Below are 10,085 nucleotides of genomic sequence, written 5' to 3' on the forward strand. Positions count from 1 at the left end.
ATTCTCCAATTGATAATTGGCCCATGCAAATAGAAAATTTGAAAAAGAAAAAGCATAAAAAATATATAATATGTGGAAAGTGTGTGATTCATATGGATGGCTCAGTTCTCTGACATACTCGCCCAATTTCCTAGCAGAACTACATGAGTTCATAGGAATTAAATCGATTCCTAGTTTTGACAAAAAACCGGGTTGGTCTAGACCAATTTTTAAACCGGATCGATGATTCTTGATCCAGACGGCCAATTTATAGAAAGTACTAATATGGTGAATCAAACGTGGATCCCAAAATTTTAAATAAAAAATTTCCTGGAGGAACAAACCTATAATATGCTTCAGATGTTAATAAAGAAAGAATGAAATTAAGTGAAAGCAGTGGCTTTCTTTTATTTATTTAATTTTTTTCTCCCTTAGGTTTTCTGCCTCTAACCCGAACAGTTTGAATAAAACATGGAATGAAATTAAGGCTGCACAGACAGGGAAGACACGCAGAGAGAAGGTGGACAATTACTGGTTTGAGGCATGAAAAGGGAAATTTGTCTGATTTTGAACAAAACAGCTTTCAAGTGAAAGAGAACACAAAAGGCAAAGCTATTGTCATCTTTCATCAGACAGAGAGTCATTAGATGCCAACAGTAGTGCCTGCACACTACTTCTCCAACCTCCTCCAATTCCAATTATTTTTGCACATTTTTGAATCCCTCCATTTATTGCCTTTATTTCTATAATGGGATCCCTATTTAATCGTCAACGTTTTCTCCATTGGTGTTTGAGAATAAAACCATATTCCTTTTCTAGAAGAAAACCATTTTTTTTTTCTTTATAATAGGTATCTAACAGCTTGAGCCTAATCTAGTATTACGAGGATCGGATCGGCCATCAAACTTGTGAGGGGTATGGTAAAAAAATTGGTTTGAGTATTGGTCAAACTAGTTTGACTGGATTTCAATGTATAAGAGTATGAATGATAAAAGTTATGGAATATATTAGAAAAAAAAATTGCCCATTTTGTTTAGCCTGTCGAAACTGTCAATCCCAGTTTTTAATGTAGCCAAATAGCCAATGCACCAATCAGATGTCCGACTAAACGAGCTTTCTCTTGTTATTTTTAGATGGTGTTTTTAGATGGTGTTTTCAATTAGATTTGAAATTGAGTGATGGAGGATGTGTTATTATTTAAGCATAAAATCCAAGTTGAAATATCTCAAATCTTGTGAAACGCTTTCAACTATTGTATTTTACCTTTAATGGCTAAAAATGACCATGACATCTTTGTACAAAAAATAAATAGTCTCAGTATATACAATACCTTTTATATTCTAGTGTAATCGAGAACGGTAATTCACTTAGGAAAAATATCTTGCCCACATCATGTAGACTACAATGAATGCGATTTCACAAGGCCATATATAATGGCCAAAAAGCAATGTCATATTTTATATTTATTTTTATTTAAAGAAAATATTTATCTAACTTTTGGGGTGTGAGTTTATTTCTATAAAAATAACTAAATAAAAATAATAATGAAAATATTTTTAAATAAAAGACCAAAATAAATCTAAATTTATTTTAGTCAGTATGCATAAAATAACTAAAAGCATTTTAAAATAAAAATGACCAAAATAACTCTAAATTCAATTTAGTCAATATCTTTTATTCAGAATATTTATTATTATTTTTGTTTGATTCTAATTAAAAAAAATGAAGCTAGAATTTATGATTAATATTATTTTTGGAAAAATAAAAACGAAACTTATTGTTGGCCCTTAGATGTGCCTGCTTCAATCTGGATTTATTAAAAGGCCATGTGAACCTTTTAAGCACCGACCCATTTGGTTATGTTTTCTTGCATTGCAGGAACAAAAAGAACATTAAATAGAAATTGAGGTTGATTGGAAGTGTAGGTGATGTAGATACATGGGGATATGTGGGCAAATTTAGGACTGGTGCAAATTTATGATTAACATTAAAAAAATTTGAATTCTAAAAATAGTATATCTTGGAACAAATTATTTAAACCGTCAATTTTTAAGATTTTCAAATGTTCATAAATTTACTTGATTTGAACTATTTTTGGAGTTGAAGATCTTATATTTAGTGATGAAGATAAATTTTCAAGCCATCTTAAGAATTTTTTACAACAAATTATATTTATGATAAAATTTGGATGCACGCCTTAATTTGATTGTTTAATGTTAAATTAGGACCCAAAATATTGTATTTTCCATGTAATGTGGACGTGCATGTCTATGAATTGTGGTTCGTATCGATACATCAAAGACAACACTTTATATGACACTTAGTTTGAGTCGGACACAACACCCATATTAAATTTAGAAACTTAGACACTTTTTGCTTAATTTTTTTTTTGTTGGAATCCCCCTATAAAGTACTTTTCTACTAAGTAATATCCCACCTCCCATCTAAATGATACATCAACGCCATGCCTTAAGAGGCCGATTTTGAAGAGTTAACATCCGTATCCTTTGTAACATAGGTTGTGCTCCTCCTATCATAATGGGGTTCATGAGTACGATGCACCCTAACTCTTCACCGTTGATTTCAGGAATAGAAGATAGGACATGGATGTCATGTTTGATACTTTGGTCATTATCTCATGGTTAACCAGTGTGTTTTTTTCCATTTCTTTGTATTTTAAGAATTGGTGAGAATAGATCTCTAAACGTCATGTTGTGGAAACCCTCAACCCACATCTTGTTCTCGTGTTCTTTTCAAATCGTTGTATCTTTGCTAAAAGTAAACTTCATAAGCCTACGATGCACCCATGATTTTGCTTTAACAAGCAGAATAATCTTAATCTGCAGCCTGTTTTCTCTCTGGTCTACGATTTTTTAGCCTTTTGGATTTCGAGAAAACTTTTGGTTTCTTATGAAATCTTATAGCAATGAGACTTTCATCTCTTTGAATCTTCTTGGTGTTTAATTTTTTCTGATTATATACCCAAAATCTCAATTCACAGACGCCTGTTGTACCTAAAGACCACTTGGTTTCTTTCCCATCTCTAAAGAACATATCAAGAGATAATGGCATCAAAAGTAGCAATATTTCTTTTCGCCGAAAGCTCACGGAGACCTAATCTTTGTTGTAGAATTGCTCTTCAGGATCACTTGATTTGCTTTTTGAATGGAAATTTCACTCTGTTGGAATTTAAACGGGAATATCTATGGTTATAGAGACCCCAGTCAAGATCACTACACTTTCTTTTCCTGGGGACTTTAGGATAGGCCAAGCCTAGAGGTGGTGTGGTCGAGGGAAGGGAGAAAATATATAGCAATGATAACCTCCAAACTATTATTGCTCAGGCTTAAAGTAAGCAGAATGATGGATTAAGATTCGTGTAGCCGATCCAAATTAGTTGGAAGAAGTTTATGAGGATGATAATAATGCCTAAAAAAAAGTAAAACACAAACAATATTATATAGAGGCAATTGGAAACCCATCTTGGCTATTCATCAAAGAAAAATCCTTCTAATTAATAAAATCAAATGCATAACTGATATAGATTCAATGGATCCTTCAAAATAAGCTCAAGAAGATGCCAATATATAGTTTAGGAATGAAAAATTGACTGACACTGCGACACCTATTGAAAAAACCCAGTTTGAATACTCGAAAGCCTCATAAATAGATATGAATCCCCACTTTATGATATATTTTTCAAATGAATTTTGGACTTTCTCCAACATGGAGATCATTAATATGCAAGATAAATAAATCTTCAATGCTAAAAATATAAGTTTTGGAAAAAGTTTTTTTTACCATCACTATCATCTTTGATGCCTCAAGGAACGTACATGTAGAATTGCATTCCCAAGCATAAAAACTATTTTTATACGAAATAACGATGCATGAACTATATTTCCATTAAATAATAATCAGCATTGTCGTGCATGGGAGAAGATGATTACACCAGAGAACAAGCCTTACATTTTCTTGAGAGGAAATGGGAAGGGAAAAATGTGGATAGTTTGGAATGACAGTGGAGCTAAGAATCAGACATCTGAGTCTGCAACTTTTCCAGTTTATGCACCCATTTCGTTGCTTGGGTATTAGCTTTAAGGTTTGCATTCATTTTTTATATTTGGAAAAATGATGTATAATCCCATGTTTAAAATCATAATCCCAAATAACCCTCTGGTTCATGGAAAGCATGTAGACTAATCCATGTTAAAAGAAATGTTTAACGCCATCCATACAATTTTTTTTATTGTCTAAATCACAATGTTAACCTGTCTTTCTCTGATAACCTATTGTATAAAGGACCCGGTTTCTATTTGTTCATATAGAAATGAGTCATCCTTCAAAAATCTATTTTTGAGATGGATTTTTGGATCTATTTAAGGATATGTAATCTCTAACATGAATATCATGAATATAAAGAAATGAATAATTTTTTAAAATTAAAAATTATAATTCCATTAAGAAAACACTTGGACATTTAACTTCAATTGTTTTTAGATGGACCACCTATTTGCAACCATCCTTTACTTCGGGGAGTGCAAATATAAAAATGCGGTCCTTGCCTCATTAAACATTTTTTCTTGTATAAATAGAAGTTGATATATCTCTTTCAACCCATTTTTTTTATGGGGAAGTATATAATTTACTTTTGATACAAGGTGGTCACAACTGATTTTGACCATTGGATGTGAAATTGGGTGGTTGTATTTGTTTCATTGACCTAACACAAATTTCAAAAAAAAAATTCTCGAACTTTATAACACAACCAAGATATCATATTTCATATTGGATGATTGTAAGTAATTGTGATCAGCCCGTGTCAAAAGTAAACAACCTATACAATCCCTTTTTTATTGTCCAAATTATAATGTTGACAGTTTTCCTTTTTTCTAAGTATCCCTAGTACAAATGGAATTTAAGATGTCTCTTTTAACCCGTTAGTAATATTAAGAAGGTTTAAGAGAGGTTGCATGAGAGAGCGAGGGGTTGAGAAAGAGGTTCACAAGTCAGTAGAGAGAGAAAGAAAGAGAGAAAAAGGGGAAGCTTTCGATGAAGAAGTCATCACAAAAAGTGAGCAGGGTGAATATGGTCTATGGTTTCCATGAACTGTGTGGGCTTAATTGGGATTACAATTTTAAAGAGGGGTATACATCTTTTCCCTTTTTTATTAATCTCTTTTGTGTTTTTCTTTTTAATGGAAATATTAGCCATCTCTATCAACAAATTTCTCTCCTCTTTTATAAGAAATCAACTCGTTTAAAACTTGGGCGAGTCTCGGCCTCTTGCCCAACTGAGTACTCGGGTGCAACTTCGGCCAATTAAATAAAATAAAAATTGTGCTAAATATATAATATGGAATTAATGTGTAAAAGTTATATGTAATCTGTTTTTTTTTCCAATCATTTGTAAGTTTTCCTAGTCATAAGCTATATATATATATATATATATATATATATATATATATATATATATATATATAGAGAAAAGATGGGATTAGCCCAGTAGTTCATATGAACATATGCGCCCAACGGCCCAGATTGAATCTGGACCGATCTGACGATCACAGATGCCTGGTAGTACTTGAATTTTATTTTATTTTTCTATAGATCCAAATCACTTTGAAATTTTAGGTGTGTGTGTGTTCTTCTCATCAAGGCGCACCTAATAAAAATATAAAAAAAAATTATTCGTCAAACAAAATGACCAAAATATCCCCAAAACCTTTCGGGGCTATTTTGGTTAATTTATTTCATGTAAAATATTTTTTTGATATTTTTTCAAAGATTCACCTATTTTTGATAAACACACGCCTAAAATTTCAAGTGATTTGGAGTTGTAGAAAAAAAAACTAAAATTTAAACACTACAGGACATCCATGATCGTCAAATCGGCCCAGATTGAATATGGGAAGTTGGGCTTATACGTTCATATGAGCTTGTGGGCTAATTCCATTTTTTCATATATATATATATATATATATATATATATAAAGATGTATTTTTCTCACGATTATTAATACGAGAAGACTGTCAATTAGACCACTGGAAAGAAAAATTCATAGTCGGACTACCATATTTATTTGCCAAAAAAGTCAAAGATAGACTAAGAAAGAAACATAATGGAATTATAGTATACTCAGCTTATACACTAGGAGAACTCTCAGCAGAAATATGTACTGAAGGCCTAGCTTTATGCACAGATATGAAACTTAAAAGACAATTGGATAAACAACAAATTACCAAGAGGAAAGAACTTGGTGACTTTTGTGAATAATTTGGATATTATCTTGATAGGAAAAATATGCCTGAAAAATTATATAAGAAAAAGAAAAAATATAAGAAAGACAAGTATAAATCCAAATCCAATAAAGTACATAAACAATACAAAAAATCTAAAAAAAAATTTATAAATAAATTCTCTCCAAATACAAAGAATAAAAAGAAGCTTCCAGTATGTTATAAATGTGGAAAGGTTGGTCATTATAAACACCAATGTAAATTAAAAAAGAAAATAGAATCATTACATTTAGATGACACAATTAAATCAAAATTATATAATATAATTAATTATGATTCTACATCTTCCAATTCCACTGAATCACATATAGAAAATATTCAGGATGATGACCTTTTATGGACTGAATCATCTGATTCTTCCAATTCTTCATCAGATACAGAATCATCCAATTCAATGAAAGATAATAGTTGTAGTTGTCCTATACCTACACATAATCTTCATACACTCACTCAGGAAGATAATTTAATATTAGATATTATTGAGAAAATTACAGATCCAGAGGAAAAAAGATCTGTAATCATAAAATTTATTACATTAACAAAAATAATATATATATATAATATATATATAAAAGAGACTACAAAACACCTATAGCGAAAATAAACAGTATTTTTACCTATAGGCTCGACACTGTCCAATTTTTAGGACAGCATAGATTAAAGACCGTCACGGACATAGCAAGTTCGTGATGGGATTTTTTTCATGCAAAATTCATACAAAAATTGTATTATAGGCTTTTCTAAGACTTTCACTCTCGTAGGTCCGTGGGAATACACTGTAGCAATTTGCCTATAGACTCCCCTCCTCTCTGTCTTTCTCTCTCTCTCTCTCTCTCTCTCTCTATATATATATATATTATATATATATATATATATATATATATATATATATATATATATATATATATATATATATATATATATATATATATATATTATATATATATATATATATATATGCTTCCCCTACAGCGTAGAAGTTCTATCCTCCCTCTACCATCCAGCCGTCCAATTTTGATCAAGTGAGCAACTCACTATTTGATCTTAGATCCTACGTCGCAAAGTATTTTATTTTTTGGTTTTTTTAAACAAATTGTATGAATATGAATTTGGTACGCGCCATCTTCTCATTGGGGCACACCTATAAAAAATATTAATAACAATTTTTTGATAAAAATAAAGACCAAAATACCCCTTGAAACTTTCAAGGTTATTTTGATCATTTTATTTATTGAAAGCATTTTTTATATTTTTTATTAGTGCGAGTTTAATAAAGGAATGGACGTCCAAAATTTGGTGTCAAAAAAGTTTATAGAAAAAAATTTAAAAACACAATAGTGTAGAGACATAACATTGTGATTAAGACAATCTTAGCCCTCTATTCAGAATGGACAGTTGGATAAAGGGGAAGATAGAACTTCTATATTGTGGGGAAAGCATAGAAAGCTTGCTCGTAAAATACAACTCTCTCCTAAAACAAAACACTCTCTCTCTCTCAATAATAAGATATTAAAACAAAAATTAAATTCCCATAGTTTAACCTTTGGGTTAATGGATTCGACACCGATTTTGCATTTCCTAAAACGGCCTTGGGTTAGAACATCTTCTAGGAAACCAAGTAAATCCACCCAGAACACAAAAATAGAAATCAGATTTATTTATGGTCAGTGCTTGATTCTTGTTGAAAAGATGCCGATCTAGATAGAAATCGTCTAATCCAGAGCACAAATCCCCCCAAAACTAACATGCACCACGAATGCATGTGCAAGCTGCTTCATGAAAGCCATAACGTGTCATCATACATCAATGCTGGGTTTGTAAGCTCTCATAGCAAGTGTTTCCTGCCACAAATCTTTTAGGAAAATTGCTAAAAACCATAAAAAATATACTTTTTAAATACTCTATCCACACCCTAAACTTTTTTCACTTATTTTTCTCAAAAACTATCTTTTATAACTAATACTCCCCCAACTCAAAAAGTTACATCCTTTTTTGACAAAAATACCCTTTCTTCACATGACAAATCATTTATAGATCCGAATAAAAAGAAATGCCGGACCGCATTTGTACAACACGGGACTACTCAGTCGGACATACTTCAAAACGCCAGACTGCCCCTACGAAACTCCGGACTGCCATATCAAGGCACCAGACTGCCCCTTCAAAATGCCGGACCGCAACTTCAAAATACCAGACCGCCCATTCCAGCAAAAAAATAATCACCAGACTGCCACCATGACATGCCGGACCGCCACCATGAAACACTAGACCGCCCATTCCAACAAAAAAAAATTGTCGAACTGCTTGTTCAGAATGCCGGATCGCCTCTCTAACGAAAATAATTTATTATGTGAGGGAAGGGTATTTTCGTCCAAAATAAGTGAATTTTTTGTGTAGGGGGTATTAGCTAGAAAAGGTCATTTTTAGGGGGAGTTGCTAGAAAACATCATTAAAAAAATATTTTACATGAAAAAAATTGACCAAAATACCCCTATAAATTTTTGGGATATTTTGGTCATTTTTAATTTTATGGATTTTTTATATATATTTTTATTAGGTGTGGCTTGATGAGAAGAACATTTACCTAAAATTTCAAGTGATTTGGATTTTTAAAAAAAAACAATAAAATTCAAGCACTACCGAACATCCGTGATCGTCCGATTGGCCCAGATTCAATCTGGATCGTTGAACTCATATGTTCATATGAGCTAGTGGGCTAAACCCATCTTTTTATTTATTTATATATATATATATATATATATTATTTATTTATTTATTTATTTTATTTTTTGCTATTGTCATCATCATTGTTGTATGAGGAATGATCTTGTGAATTTATTTTCTAAGTTAGAAGGATAGATTGACCCTCTACCTTAGCTATTGGATCATATTCGTAAGGTGTTATTTGATTTCTTAGTAGAGATTTGGCATCATCAGTAGTTTTCGAACGACCCAATTGCTCACATCGATGAAAATATAATCCGATGACTAGTTCATAGATCAGGTTTCTGCAAGATCATTCTTCTACTATGATCACAGTGTATGAAGTATAGTGTATGAAGTATGAACTATGATCCGACTCTGAACCCTCCACCGAAACCGATATGTCTGCTTATAATAAGCCAGTGCCTAACAAAGAACTGCTAATGATCTTATTATTGGCACTCATATTATTATTATGTGATGCTCATTTTTTTTTGGAGCTTCACAGCTTTGCCCGTGTAGAACAACTTAACACCACATTGTAAACTGTTTCTCAAAAGACTATTACATCGTAAGTTAGGCTTGTTTTGCATTAAAATTGGTATAGTCAATATGCTTTAAATTTTAGATGGATATTTTATGAAATTTTATATGGATATTTGATGAAATTATTAATCCATTAATTTTTAAAAAATACACAAATATAGCAAATTTGAGTAAGATGATATAGCATGTGATAGAGCAAAATGGCAGAACATGACTCATATAACTGATCCCAAATAGTTGAGATAAGGCTGGGATGATAATGATAATGATGATATGTGTGTGCATGTAGTCAAAATAAGGCTATAACCCTTGATAGAATGGAATGGTGGAACAAGATTCATGTATATCTCAATGGTAGAGAGATATCTATATCTGGTTGGAGGGGTATCTAGTTAAAAGAGTTATGCATCTTGTATCTTTGATGCATATTGAATGGTGAGAATTTCAATCACTTGGTAAGTTTTCTGTAAAGGAAACACTAAATCTTTGAAAAGGAGACGTGGAAAATGGGATTTTTCTGAAAAAATTTATGCATATCAAATCTTAAGTTTAAATTTG

The sequence above is a fragment of the Amborella trichopoda genome, chromosome 2, assembly GCF_054954075.1.
Source record: "Amborella trichopoda isolate Santa Cruz 75 chromosome 2, AtrichopodaSantaCruz75HAP2 v2.0, whole genome shotgun sequence".
NCBI classification, from domain to species: domain Eukaryota; kingdom Viridiplantae; phylum Streptophyta; class Magnoliopsida; order Amborellales; family Amborellaceae; genus Amborella; species Amborella trichopoda.